At 43.3% G+C, this 14,480-nt stretch overlaps 1 protein-coding gene across 2 annotated transcripts in view; it reads right to left on the reverse strand.

Moving 5' to 3' along the window:
• The window catches only part of LOC116826626 (uncharacterized protein C1orf21), a 240,529-nt gene extending 226,455 nt beyond the window's left edge, over positions 1-14,074 (reverse strand). Inside the window, exon 1 of one of the 2 annotated variants that reach the window (XM_075067878.1) lies at positions 13,918-14,074. The gene's annotated coding sequence lies outside the window, so the exon portion shown is untranslated. The remainder of the gene's footprint in view (positions 1-13,917) is intronic. The other variant, XM_075067876.1, reaches the window with a different exon arrangement.
• Positions 14,075-14,480: the final 406 nt, after the last annotated feature.

Genomic DNA, 14,480 nt, shown 5'->3' on the forward strand with positions numbered 1-14,480 from the left:
ACTATGTTAGACATTCCTTCAGACTTCTCAGTGAAGACCGAAACAAAGAAGTCATTAAGCATCTCTGCCATTTCCAAGTTTCCAGTTACTGTTTCTCCCTCCTCACTGAGCAGTGGGCCTACCCTGTCCTTGATCTTCTCCTTGCTTCTAATGTATTGATAAAAAGTCTTCTTGTTTCCCTTTATTCCCATAGCTAGTTTGAGCTCATTTTGTGCCTTTGACTTTCTAATCTTGCCCCTGCATTCCTGTGTTATTTGCCTATATTCATCCTTTGTAATCTGACCTAGTTTCCATTTTTTATATGACTCCTTTTTATTTTGTAGGTCATGCAAGATCTCGTGGTTAAGCCAAGGTGGTCTTTTGCCACATTTTCTAATCTTTCCTACCCATCGGAATAGCTTGCTTTTGGGCCCTTAATAGTGTCCCTTTGAAAAACTGCCATAAAACTAGATTAACACACCCATAATACTGTATTCAAGACAAATTAATAGGAATTGCTTGTTTGTGGTTGTTAACAATAAAAACCTACGATCAATCAGCTTTGTCTTCACCAGGCCATGACAGGGACAGAGTGGCTGTGGGCAACATTATTAGTAAACTCCACCGGACATACTGGGTCCTGGGGTTGCATTTTAGGTATTTATACCTACTACACTATGACCACACAAACACATAAATTATTCAGTGAAATAGGTTAGGGCTGATGGGAAGGGGAGGAGTCACAGAACATTCTTCCAAAATATGGATGCATTTTAAATGAAAGCAAAATTTGCTGCTTCATTAGAATTACACTGCCAGGGTTTATTCTGACAAAGGAGTTTAGAAAGCCTTGACATCATCACTGTAAAACACCCAGGCAGCTTAAGTTAAGATGGGGGGTCCAGAACTGGACAGAAAACTAAATTAATACTATCTTTCAATTCAAAATTGCTTTTTTCTCAGAACTTTTCAACAAGCTAGATGCTGTAAAATTACTACTAAGCAGATCTGGCCAAAAAATGAAAAACTCATTCTATGGAAAATTCTGAAGTATTTTTTTCCCCAAAAAAAGTTTCTAAATTGGCCTGTTTTTCCAAAAAAAAATTGCAAAATATTTTAACATTTTTGTCACGAACATCTAAAACATTATCAAAACTGTGATTGGGTTTTGAATAAAGAACCTATTTTGATAAAACAAACTTTTTCACTTACCAAAACACTGGTTTTGGGGTAACAAAAAATTTCTATATACATTTACATAAAGAATTCTATTAAAAGAATCATTTTTTGCAAAATTTTTAAAGAGGCCATTTTCCAATTTTCCATTCAAAAATTTTCAACTAGTTGTTCCACTAGAGACCATTCTAGATTTGCTCTTCTATGTTCACCAACCAGTCACGCTGCTCTGTAAAAGTTATTTTTAAATGGATGACCAGAACAATGTATTTACAGTAGAATGATTCTTATAGTATCTTTCTTCTTGTTTTCCAAAATATTTCTGCTATATTTGTAAGTAGCATGTTTTTCCTTCTATTATTTCCCTCCCTACCATATGCTTCTAAGCTATTTCAGTCTTACCTCATTTCCTTTTCCTTTTTTGCTTGCTCTTCCTACTCTACTTTCTCCTCCCAATTCACTTTGTAAAACTGTATTCCTCCTTAGTATTTCTGGTATAGATCTAACAAAATGTCAGTTGGTGTACAGGATAAACAACAGAAGAACTGTTAAAGATAGCTGCATGCTGCATAACTGGAGATTACGTAACAGTAAATAAGGGAAGAGACGGAAAATGTACAACCCCAGATGGCCATCATATTCCTTTTTTATTCCTCCACCACAACCCACTCATATAACTCCCATTAACATTACTGTAATGGGAATTCTACAGCAACAAAGGGAGAAATGATTCTCCTCTATCACAGCAGTGACTGACATAATTGAAAATGGTGGTACAATGGAAGGAAAACTGCACCTGCTAGAGCCTCAATTTTATAAATATACATATGCTTAATTTTAAGCACACTGTTACTCCAGAGGGAATTCTGCACCACTGCGCATGTGCAGAATTTATGTCCCCCGCAGATTTCTTTGCTTCCCCACAGAAAAATGATTTTCTGACAGGGAAGCAAAGGGAAGCCACAAGAGCGGTCATGTGTCCCCCAACCAGCACTATGTTTTGGGTGCCCAACGCAGCTAGCAGAGAGGTAAATCACTGTGGGGCAGGGGCAGACCCAGATGGTGGCTCCTACTCTGCACCACCTCAGCTGCTAGTCCCAGCTGGGCTTGGGAGGATGGGACTTCCTCTTCCCCTGCACAGCATCCAGGGCAGGTCAGATCCACCCCCAGATTTCTCCCCAGGCTGCCGGAAGATCGGAAAATTCCACTCCTCCCCCACTTCCTGCACCCACTGCTCCCCAGCTGCAGGGTGAGGGATCACTGTACAGGGAGATGCTCCCCCATCTGCCCAACCCCCGTGCATCCAGACCCCCTCATACCCAGACCTTCCCACTGAGCCTCACCCCTCCCCGCCAGCATCCAGAACCGCCCCCTTCAAACCCCCAATCCCCTGCACCTGGACCATCCTGATGAGTCACCCACAGCAAGCTCTCCACCCCACCGAGCTCCAACCAATTGCACCTGGATCCCCATTCCACTAGCATCAGGACCCCTTCCATTGAACCCTTCATACCCAGACCTGCTTGCCAAGCTCTACCCCACACACACACACACACTCAGACACCCCGTCCCCTTGCTGAGCTCCAACCACCTTCACTTGGACCCCTCTGTAGAGTCCCATTACTGTTGCACCCAGATCCACCGCCCCCAACAAACTCTTGTGCATCCAGATTCCCTCGCACTTGGATTTTCCACTAAGCTGCCCACACCCAGATTGCCCCACACAGAACCCTCTCAACCCACACTTGGATCCCCCCACACTAAGCCCCTCCATACTTGGATCCTGTTGGGCTGAGCCTGCTTTCCCACACCTGGTGCATCTGGCACAGAGGGGCAGGACCCTGGAGTGTTTCTCGGGCAAACCCAGTCCTTGCACTATCTCATGGTTGGGTGCAGCCTCACCACTGAGTCTGTGTCCCAGGGGAGTTGCAGAGTGATCTCCTACCTCTGTGCAGCCAGTGGCCTGTGCTCCCCAATGCCATGCTAGAGTCTCCACATTTGACAAATAAAATATGCAGAATTTTTAATTTTTTGGCAAAGAATACCCTCAGGAGCAGCACATGTGTTTGCAGAGTCAAGACAGACTGCTAATTCCTATTTGTGCCCTATAATATACCCTAAACCTTTTTACAGAGAGGGGAAGAGAGGGAGAGGAGATAACACAGTTGTTCAACAAATATCTGCCATTCTCCAATTAACCTTCAATAGTCATGGGGAGCCCAGAGTTCCTTCTCCCTAGCCTCCAAGCTGAACAAATAGACTGTAAACAATCTTTTCTCTAGATTATCAACCTATGAATTTATTGTCTCTCAAAATGATCAAAGGCTGATAGACACTAAGGGCCAAATCCTACAAACCTTGCTAAGGCAAAATGTCCACTGACTCAACAAGAGCTTTGCCTGAGGACTATATTGTGCCTTGGCCTGGACAAAGGACTGAGGATCCTCTCGTATAGCCTTTCATGGACCACCTGGTTTTAAGTCAAGGCACACAGGAGTGAGCCAGGCTATTCATCTGTTTACTCTCTTCATAGACCAGGTGCATGACGAGTCATCCAGGAGGGGTAGAGAATGGGCAAAGCCTTAGTTCCACTCCTTTAGCTACTCTGGTCAGAGCAGATGAGCCAGCATGGCATAGGTAATAATTTACTACTACTACAGATCAGGAATAAATTACTAGCTCCCAGAAGCAAAGAGGAAATTGGAGGAGTGCCTCTGAATCATCATGCCTCCTGACATTATTCCTGGGTGGTACAGTGCACATTCTATTTCTTGCCCAGAGTTATGCCTAAGATCCACAGTAAGGTCTGAGCCAAATCCGACAGTTGCATTCATGGCTGAAATATTTTATTTACTCTGAACAAGAGCTTGTGTATGTTCCTGAACTATGCTAAGTGTAACTGTCCTTTGAATTATTTGACTAACTGATGAGTCTATTTAACTACAAGAGTTACATAGCCTATGCAATGTTTTCTGACTTCTACAGAAGATAGTAATTTGCAGCTGGTAGAATCACTGTGCACGGACACCCACTCTTAATGGACCACAACATACATTATGTCAATTAACAATTGGAAAGCATTGTTATCTGTGTTACCTTAAACTCAAGATCCTTTCCAAATAGTAGAAATTTAACATCAGAAGCTGCCTCCTGAAAAACTGTGAACCTCATCAATTGTTGTAAGGAGTGAGTCCACAATAATCACAACAGTTACCCATAAGCAAATTGAAATAATATTGATAACTAGCCACACTCTACAGAATAAGGCTAGGCAAGATGTAAACCTTGGAAAGTCAACCTCACCCTGGACCACTGCTGAATAGGCAGTTTCCTGCTTTGTGAAATCATCCACAAAATAAGATGTGCAGCCCACTTCCCCAGTCATCTGCCCTTCAACCTTTTTTATCACACCAGCAACAAATATCTAAGCCTGTCTTCCCTGGTGCCAAACTGTCTTGATTCATCCACTCCCTGTACCTAGTGACAAGCTCCTAGTCTCCCAAACCCCTTTATAGTGACAACTTCCTTTCTTCCCACTAGCCACATACACACACAAGTCCATTGCCTATATGTTCTACCTAGGTATTTAAATTAACCTGGGGTATCTGAGCACCTGTTGAGGATCAGCAGAGGCACAGAGCCTATATAAAGACTAACAAGGACTCCAGTGGCACGTTAAAGACTAACAGATTGCCACCGGACTCCTTGTTGTTTTTGTGGATACAGACTAACATGGCTACCCCCTGATACTTGACACTATATCAAGACTGGTTTTGGAACCATAACTGAGAATTTCCTTACATTTAAGTGATGAAGGCTGGGATTTCCAAAGGGATTTAGGAAAGCTAGGTGACCAAATTCCATTGCAAGTCAATTGAGATTGGGTGCTTAATTCCCTGATGCAATTTTGAAAACCCCAGCCTAAATTCACAGATGTGGCATGCAAGTGAATTTAACTTCACAGGAGAGGAATATATTCTCAACTTTAATTGTGCATTAAAGTTCTTGCTATTTTTAAACTTGAGGAATATTACCCTCTATGGGCAGGATACAACTTTGTGACAGTGTTCTGAGTCTGTCAAATGTTACAGTTACAGGAAGTATACACCAAAGTCAGCTTCTGTCATCGAGAGAAAAAATCATAATCTACCCATTAGTCATGTGTCAGTCTTCACTACTCTGTGACACTGAGAGTATGACCGTTTGCATTAGTTGCGACAGATTCACTCCCTGTTGCTGATGTCTTCACCCAGTGCTGTACCATGGTCATCTGCTAGAGCAAGCTGTTTCAGAACACTCAGACTGACTGTTTCACTTTTAAAAGCTTTCTGAGGATATTTCTGCAGACTGAAACATGATGATTTGAGGCAGGAATCTGAAGCCTCCAAGATGGAGTTGGGGAATAGGGAAGGACTATCACAAACATCATTCCACATAAACCACTTTAATTAGGGTGAGAAAGGAAAACTTCTCAAACATCAATTTGAGGATTACTTAGTTTATCCCCTAAAGAATTTGAAACACAAAAAGAGAAAGATGGGAAGCACCCAAAAATCAGGAAGAGATTTTTATCTTGAAGATCTCGCTCTTTTGACACAATTGAGACAGAGGGAATGCAGTTTGAGCTATTAGGTTTTTTGAATACTGGAAAAACAATGATTTTGAACTACTTGTTCATTGGGAGATTTTCAGGTTGGTTTCAGTAGCACTAGAGTCAACTTTGATTTATAGGTACCCACACCCAGAGGCTATGCAATAAACTAAAAATACATGTTGTAAAAAACAGGCAAAATGCACAGTTCGATCCCAGAGTGGAAACAAAGCCTGAAGGGAAAAAAACAATGCAGATAATACAAAAAAATCCCCCTAAAACTATGACAAGTCCTGAGCCTACTACTAAAGAATACACTTTAATGTACTTTCCTGATAATTGAGGGGGTGAGATTGCCATAGCTTCATGCCTGAACAAGGAAGGCCCTGCACTTCATCTACTCAACATGATCTCTTTTGGAAGACTCAGTAGCTCCAATTTGCCATTTGAGACTGCCACAGAAATAAAGAATCACATAAAAGAAACCTGATCCCAGCAGCTATTATGGATGCCAGACTGACAAATCTCCAATATCCACCAGACTTCAGCTACTGAGTTGTGCCTATCTACGAAGAGCAGTGTCAATAGAGGAGAAAGAACACCGCCCTCAAGAATAGCGCTGAGAGTTCTCCTGAGCCATTTGACTCCACTCAAAACCACAACACAAACTAAGGATCGCTGTCCATTCCTACTTCACAGGACTCCATGGAACTGAATATGTCCACCAAGTGAAGTAGATACACCCAAATCAACTTTCAACATAAGACTGAGCCACGGCAAACTTTGCTGGCACAACAATGCTGTACAGCACCTGTACTTACACTAACAGGTAGGTAAACACCAGATCCTACTGGGGTATCATCAGAAGGGAGAAGAAGCTTAGCTTGTTCCCCTAAAGGATATCAAGGATGGAGTGGCTGTTCAGCAGACCTTCAGGACATTTACATTTGTCTTATTTTACCCAAATTTCACTCATCTGCATTTTCTCCATTACTTTCATAGGCAGAGGTATCCAAAAAGTCAGTATCTGATATTTAGAACTTTTTCTAGTTGTTCGTGGCAGTTAAAAGAAATTCTTATTATAGAAGAGTGAACTATGACAGGCACAAATCCCCACTGGCTACACATCAACTTTCACATACCATCTAGAAGCACTGGAATCACGGCAATGGCTGATGCTCCCATGAGAAAGGCAGGAAGGATGCTCTGGTTCTTTCCTCTCTCTCTTCTTTGCAAAAACAATCTCACTACCCAGTGTCCTTACATGTGCATGCCCCCCAAATCCTGATTAGTGAGCAAGTCTAAAATTCAGAGGCCTTTTTGCCAAACATGCATCACTACTAAGAAGTCAAAAATTGTTTTCATTTTTATTATAAGGGACTTGGACAGAGGCCGGGGTAGAAACCCAAGAACGAAAGTCCATGAGTTAAGGCCCTCTCCACTGATTTTCAGTGCACAGATCGGGAAAATTTGGGTAAATTTTCCCATTTATACAGTATAAGTTGTCCAGAATCTTTTTATATTCTGATGCATAGTTGGAATATAGTTATGCCTCATTTACTGGAATCAAGTGAATGAGGCTATGGTACTTATGTCATGTTTACAGATATGTTAAAGAGCTAAAATGCTGGTTAGTAACAAAGTGGTTCTGGCTCCAAACACTATTTTGGAAAAGTGCCCACTCATATATACAGATCCTCCAGCATTTTGCCCATTAAATATATACTTCATAAACTTCAGTGTTCTATACCTCAATCCTGGAATTTTTTTATTACTTCTTGTAATTGGTGGAATAAATGATAGGCGGCAGCCAAACCTAAAACTGCTCACAGTAAACTTACACAGAGGTCTTGATGTCTTCTGTGCTCTCTGAGGACTTTTTCAAATACATTATTTGTTTTACAGGAGAACCTGGAGTCCTCCACCAAGAACAGGGCCCCATCCTGCTAGGTACTGTACAGAACACATAGTAGGAGATAATCCCTGCCACAAAGAGCTTACAATTGAAACAAACAAAGGAGACAAAGGTGGGAGGGGAAACAAAGGCACAGAGGGGTGCAATGACTTTTCCGAGGTCACATAGCAGATCAGTAGCCAAAATTGGATTAGAACCCACATCTCCTTCCTTCTACTCCACTGCCCCACGCACTGGACCATGCTGCCTCCTCATCAGGCCATCAATATTCAAGTGAAACTATTTTGTAGCAACTTATCTTTATTCCGGAATTACTTTTCCTTAAGGAGAAATACACTAGGCACACATGAGATAACAGATGCTGTTGGATTATTATTCTGTTTTACTGGAATCCATTAGATTTTAACCATGTTTATGTATCGTTTCATCTGGCATCATTAATTAAGCTTCCCTACTTTAACAACAAATTAGAATATGCTTGTCCAAGCCTGGAAAGTGCCTCTCATTTTAAATGTAATTTTAAGGAATTGCCACACACATTTGGAAAGCAGCAATACTTTAAAGCACAGTCATTAAAAAGTTTCAGGAGAAGGGGTGTTAAGTCATCCTATACAACTACTGCACTTGGCACAAATTCCGAAGTCTAATTTAAACAATCTCTGCCACCCAAGTGACCACTAAGACTCACACAGTACTCCTCAATCATCAATAGGGAAACCTCTTCAGTGGAAATTCTTAAAACCACAATTCCAAGGAATTGTTTTCAGAGGAATGTGGAATGTAAAATGAAACTTGGTAAGATACACACCTTCTCAGTATGATTTGAACATTAAGTTGAAACCTAAGCCAAAGAATAATTTCAGGTACCATGCAGTTTGTTTTATTTGAAGGATGCTCTCCTTATTTGATTCTATGGTTCTTTACACAAAGCTCCTTAGCGCAACTTTTCAATTCCATTCCCCACCTTCCTCAGACATACATCGCTCAAGATGTTACACCAGATACCTTACTAAAACATACCTTGCCAGAAACTTCAGACAAAAACTGGTCAAGTCCTTCTTTGGCATACAGCAGTTCTTGTGTACGCTGGTTTTCGGTAAAAACCCACTGAAATCTATGTACAGGAGAAACATGTTGCTATAGAAAACTCATTCCTTTATTTTTAGCGTTTGTACCTTTTCACTGAATAAAATAAGCCACGTACAATGCCTGTAATTGAGTGTATCTTTGGTATTTGATTGTAAGTGTAGTGAAGAAAATACTGTAGTACAAGTACTGTACATCAAAGTGACTAAGTTAGCTTTTTTACATAAACGCTAAGGCTTGTAATTTTCTGTCCAAGATATATCACTAAGTATTGTACTACTGATCATATTACTGCTCTGTATAGAGATAAGAGGGAAAGTATTCTCCCAGCCCTCCAATATCACAGTGACAGGCACTTAAACTAGAAAGACAGAGTTTTGTACAGCAGATGAGATTGTACCACATTTTTAAGACAGCAAAACAAGAAAAATACTATGTTAGTATAATATAGTTGACACAGATCCACACCTGCAAGAAAATTTGATTTTAAAATTATTTGATTTTAAAATTACAACTGTATTACAGGGCTTTGGTATTGCACTACACATTGTCCCCTCTCAGAGGGTCCTACATCACGGGACAATATCCTCTAACCCAGACAGTCCTCATCTATAGTGCAATCTATTTATAAAGGGCACCTGGTATACCACATAATCTTAACTGCACACACGACAACCCAATAATGCTCTAATATATTTGCATGAATATTGTGGCACCCATTTATGTAGGACCACACATGCTGCACAAATGAGACACAACCAGGGAAGAATGAGGGGTCAGCCTTGTTTGAATGCATAGTTGCTTTGGTGGGTTTATGTCCAAAACTTAATGCTGTTCCATTAATTTCTGATAAAGGATGTTCAGCGGCATGCAGACAGTGACAACATGGGCTCTATCCTACCTCTATCGAAGCCAAAGGCCAAACTTCCATTAACTTCAATGGGAGCAGACTGAGCCCCATGTCAAGATGAAAATCGAAATGAAACTATAACTTGCATTGGCAACAAAAAAATCATCCCATTCTCCCTGAAAAAGAAATGACTATCACATAGGATAATAAGCGTTCTTGTATTCTTAGATTATAAGATCTTTGGAACAAGGCCTATGTTTACCTTTAAATTTGTACAGCACCTAATGCAACAGGGCCCCCAAACCGAACTGGATGTTACTTAGCATCTAGAAGCCACAATCATGGATCATGACTCCACTGTGCTAGACACTGCACAAACACACGGGGGAAAAAAGACATTAATTCCTCCAAACTACTGTAATGCCCATAAGATAATTCATATTAAATAATTATAGCTCCCCTCTTTTCCATTACATTAAATTCAAGCTTCTTGGCCCGACCTTTCAGGCCTTGCACAATTCTGTTCTTCCCTTCTTATCTGTTCTTGTCTCTTAGGGCTTGGCTACACTTGCAAGTTGCAGCGCTGGTGAGGGGGTTACAGCGCTGCAACTTACCAGGTGTCCTCACTTACAGAGCTCAGCCAGCGCTGCAACTCCCTTCCTGCAGCGCTGGCTGTACACCTGGTCCGCTACGGGTGTAGCAAATCCAGCGCTGCTGATGCAGCGCTGCTCATCAGGTGTGGACACTCACCAGCACTGTTATTGGCGCCTCCAGGGTATTAGGAGGTATCCCACAATTCCTGTATACAACAAACCGGAAGGTACTCCCGGAGCCTACTTAAAAAAAAAACAAAGCTCGCTCTGCTGCAGCGAGCGAGCGAGCCGAGGCTTTGGAATGTTCACAGCTGTTTGCTTGAGGAGACAAACAGCACGGAGGGGAGGGAGGAGTCCGTCGAGAAGCTGTCTGGTCTGAAGTCTTTTTACATTTAAGAGTGATTGAGAGAGGAGTGGGGGAAATGGCCAGAATTTGCAAGGCAGGGAGCTGTCACACAGTGTCTGCTCCAAAAATCCACTCTCTCTGTCTCCCGCTAGCTCCCTGTCACACTCCACTCCACCCCACCCCCTTCTTTTGAAAAGCACGTTGCAGCCACTTGAACGCTAGGATAGCTCCCCACAATGCACCACTCCCAACAGCGCTACAAACGCTGCAAATGTGGCCACACTGCAGCGCTGGCCCTACACAGCTGTACGACCACAGCTGTAACTACCAGCGCTGCAAAAATGTAAGTGTAGCCATGCCCTTATCAATTCCCAAACTCAGCTCCACCAATGATGCCAGGTTTGAATGTCTACTTCTCCCACAGCCATCTTCACATCTTTCACCCTGCTCCCAGGCATGGACCTTCCTCCCTGCACTGATCCATAAGACCACTCCTTCAAATAGCTCCTCCAACCACACTTCTTCTGTGACAACTACAAGAAACTGGCTAATTTATAATGTTGCGGGGTTGTCAAGTACAGCTGATGTATATTAATTTTAAACAAAACCACAACTTTGATTGTATGTTGCTTGTTATCTTAGGCCCTGATCCTTCACTGTGATCAGTATGTGCCCACGTGGAGCCCCACTCAAGGCAATCAGACTCCACACAATTTCAGGGATCTGCTCACATGCAATAGCTTACATCGTTGGGCCCTTTGGAGTATGTATTAACTCCACCTGCGAGCGTGGACGGTGCCAACACATGGTTGATGCTACTGGAATACATATAATCAGTAATACTATAGAATGATAAAGGCATAGAAGTTTGTTCTAAATGTGATTTTGAATATACAACACTGTCCTTTTAAACATGTTTTTGTAAAGTATTTTCAACAATAAAGTACAGCACACACCTCAACTGTATTAATATTAATTCTAATCTATTGTGTTATACTGAATTTGTTTACCTAAAGTTGAACAATCATGTCAACCTTTGTTAGAATGATTGCACAACAAACTACATTAGACTTGAACAACTAAGCTGCTCTCTCTCCAGGAAAGATATACAGAAATTGCTCACTTTTAGTAACACCATTCTTTTAAATTCAGTATGCAACACATAATGATATTATGCAGAACAAAAGCAAAATTTTAGTACCAGGTAAATGCTTTCATAACTATGTACTGTACAAAACATGACACAGTGTGCAGATACTATGTAATAGCCTCACACCCAGTGTACACTGTAAGGCACAAGATAAAGCAAAACGTTTTCAACCACTGAACATTATTGCATAATAAAAGCACATCCTGTTGTATCTTGTTCCAACTATAATATTAAAGTCAACTATACAACAAGGATTTTCAAAATAAATGATTGCACATATAAAAACAAAAGCCATAATTTACACATCATGTCAGCTAAAAATGTATCATTCAGGTGTTTGACATCACAGGTTTAAATTACAGCTTTAACCATACCCATGTAAAATTCCTTTGGCTTTCCCATCTCAGAATGAGCACGACTGCTATTTCTGACACTTTTCAACCATGTCTGTGCCTTTTGTAAATAAACAGACATAGTAAATACCTCCCAAGATATACTCTATGTTTAAATGCTGTTCAATCAATGGCAGAGCAGTGAAAAGGGTTTTTTAATATCATAATGAAGTATCAATTAAAACAAACACCAAAGCCAACAAACATAATTTGGGGTCCCCTAATATAAGGAAGTGCAATAGCAAGGCTATAGTGCTCTGAGCTTCTAATTACCCCTAGTTCACCAGTCTACATCCAGGTCAGTAGAAGCCAAGAGTCATTACTAGGGGCCTATACAAAACCAGCTGTGTCTGCCTGTCTAGTTTCTAATGCGCAGAGATTCACATAACAAAAGTCATCATCACGACTGACACCCTTACTGCCAGTGTCAGCAGAGAAGCAAAGGACTGGACACACATAAGCAAACTACCCTCTAACCCAGTGGTTTACAACCTATTTACCATTGTGGGCCACAAATGCAGCACTCTATGTGTTATGTGGGCTACATCCACATAATATATTTACTACCTGTATGGCCCTGAGTATATCATACAGGTCACAGCTGTATGCTGATTGGGACACAAGCAGCCCACGGGTTGAGAACTACTGCTCTAACCTGTATAGGTGATCCGTTTTAAGTATTGTTGGGGCTCCAAAGGAAAGGTGACCAACTCTAGCTGTGCCCCAGGCAAACTGGCAAATATCCACTCCTACCAGAATACAGTCACCCTTGCAGATAGTTACTGATTATTCTGCTGCCCCCAAGGCAACTGCCTTCTCTGCCTCTCTAGCAGAACCAACTCTATGGGGGGAATAAGGTAGAGGTTGCATTACTTCTGTCCATGTTGATCCCACTCTGTAAATCAACAGAAAACTCTCCAGAATCGTCAGCCAGCGCTAAAGTGACCATTGCAATGTATATTAGGAGTCTGACATCACATGAGGGTAATCACAGTCTGACATCTACAGTTAAGTCAGTGATGGTGTAAGTGCTGGCTGAGTTACAGCCATTGGATGTTGCAATGCATTTTCTGTTTAACACTAAAAATATTTTTTTTAAAAAATCGTTATGGAGGTCCTCTCCGTGGACATCCATTCCTTATGCTGATAAGAAATCACCAGCCAATTATCTACATTGTCTAACTCCTGTGACCTGAGAACAATCCACAGAATATTAGTGTCTTACTTTAGATATTAATGTACACTTCAGCTACACATGCTATGGCCAGATCCTTTAAGAATGGGCCGTAAAGCAATCTAGGTCAAAAACAGACACAAAACCAGCAACATGCAGAGGAGAGGAACACCCAAACCCCCGAAACCTCTCTCTGGAGCAGGGGCACTTTGCAAACTGCAGAGGAGGAATGAAATCTGTTCCAGCCAGCCTACCTATCAGGGCTATGAATAATACACGGAGGGAAGAGGAATCTCAGAGGCACAGAAATGAGCACGTACTAGGTCAGCCTTTGGGGGGAGGATAAGGCAAAAGGGGGATCCCCCAGCTCCTGCACCCACAGGCGGCTGCAGGGAGCGGAATCGCCCTGGAAACTCGGCTTGGGGAGGTGGGCGGATTCCACCGCTTCAGCTCGCAAAGGGCAGCGGCAAATGCGATGGCCAGGCCTCCGAGGGGCTGCAAGAGGCGGCGGAGGCAGCATCTCTGCCCCCTTCCCCAGCAGCTCGGCACCCGCTCCAGCGCCTCCCCGCTCCCCACCGTGCAGGCCTCCCCACCAGGCCCCCGGGGGAGGCTTCGCCGCAACTAGCTCCCGACGCAGGGGAGCGGGGAGACGGGGCAACACTCACCTCAGGGGCCGCCGAGCCCCTCCACCTCCTGCCGGGTCGGCTGGGGCAGGTCCCCCAGTCCGGGGCGGCGGGAGGGCCGGGCCGAGAGACGAGCAGCCCCAACTCCGGGAAACGGCTCCGTGGGTCGCTCCCGGCGGCGGCAAAGGAGCGGCCTCTCCGGGCAGCAGGGGGCGGGACCGACCGGGGAAGGGGAGGGGCAGCGAGGGCGCGCTCCGCCCGGTCAGGCAGGGCGGGGGGAGAGAGGGAATTAAGAGACAGGGATGGAGACAGAGGGAAGGGCAGGAAGAGGCCTGGCTGAAGCGGGGGGGGGAGCGAAACGGGGGGAAATGTGCTGTCCCCGCCCTTCTTCTCTTGCTTGCTGCCCCGCTTCCCCCTTCCCTCTCCCTGGCTCCCTCCTTTCCCGCCCAATAGCTCCTCATGCCCAGACCCTGGCTCTGCCCTGGGGCAGCACTAGGGGAAATGGGATGTACTAGGAACGAAGGCAGAGAACGCTCCAGAAGACCGTCCCCCCCTACCCACGGGGGCAGATGGACGAGGCTGTGCCATGAGCTCCCAAGGGGAAT

The sequence above is a fragment of the Chelonoidis abingdonii genome, chromosome 7 (genome assembly GCF_003597395.2).
Source record: "Chelonoidis abingdonii isolate Lonesome George chromosome 7, CheloAbing_2.0, whole genome shotgun sequence".
Taxonomy (NCBI): Eukaryota; Metazoa; Chordata; order Testudines; family Testudinidae; genus Chelonoidis; species Chelonoidis abingdonii.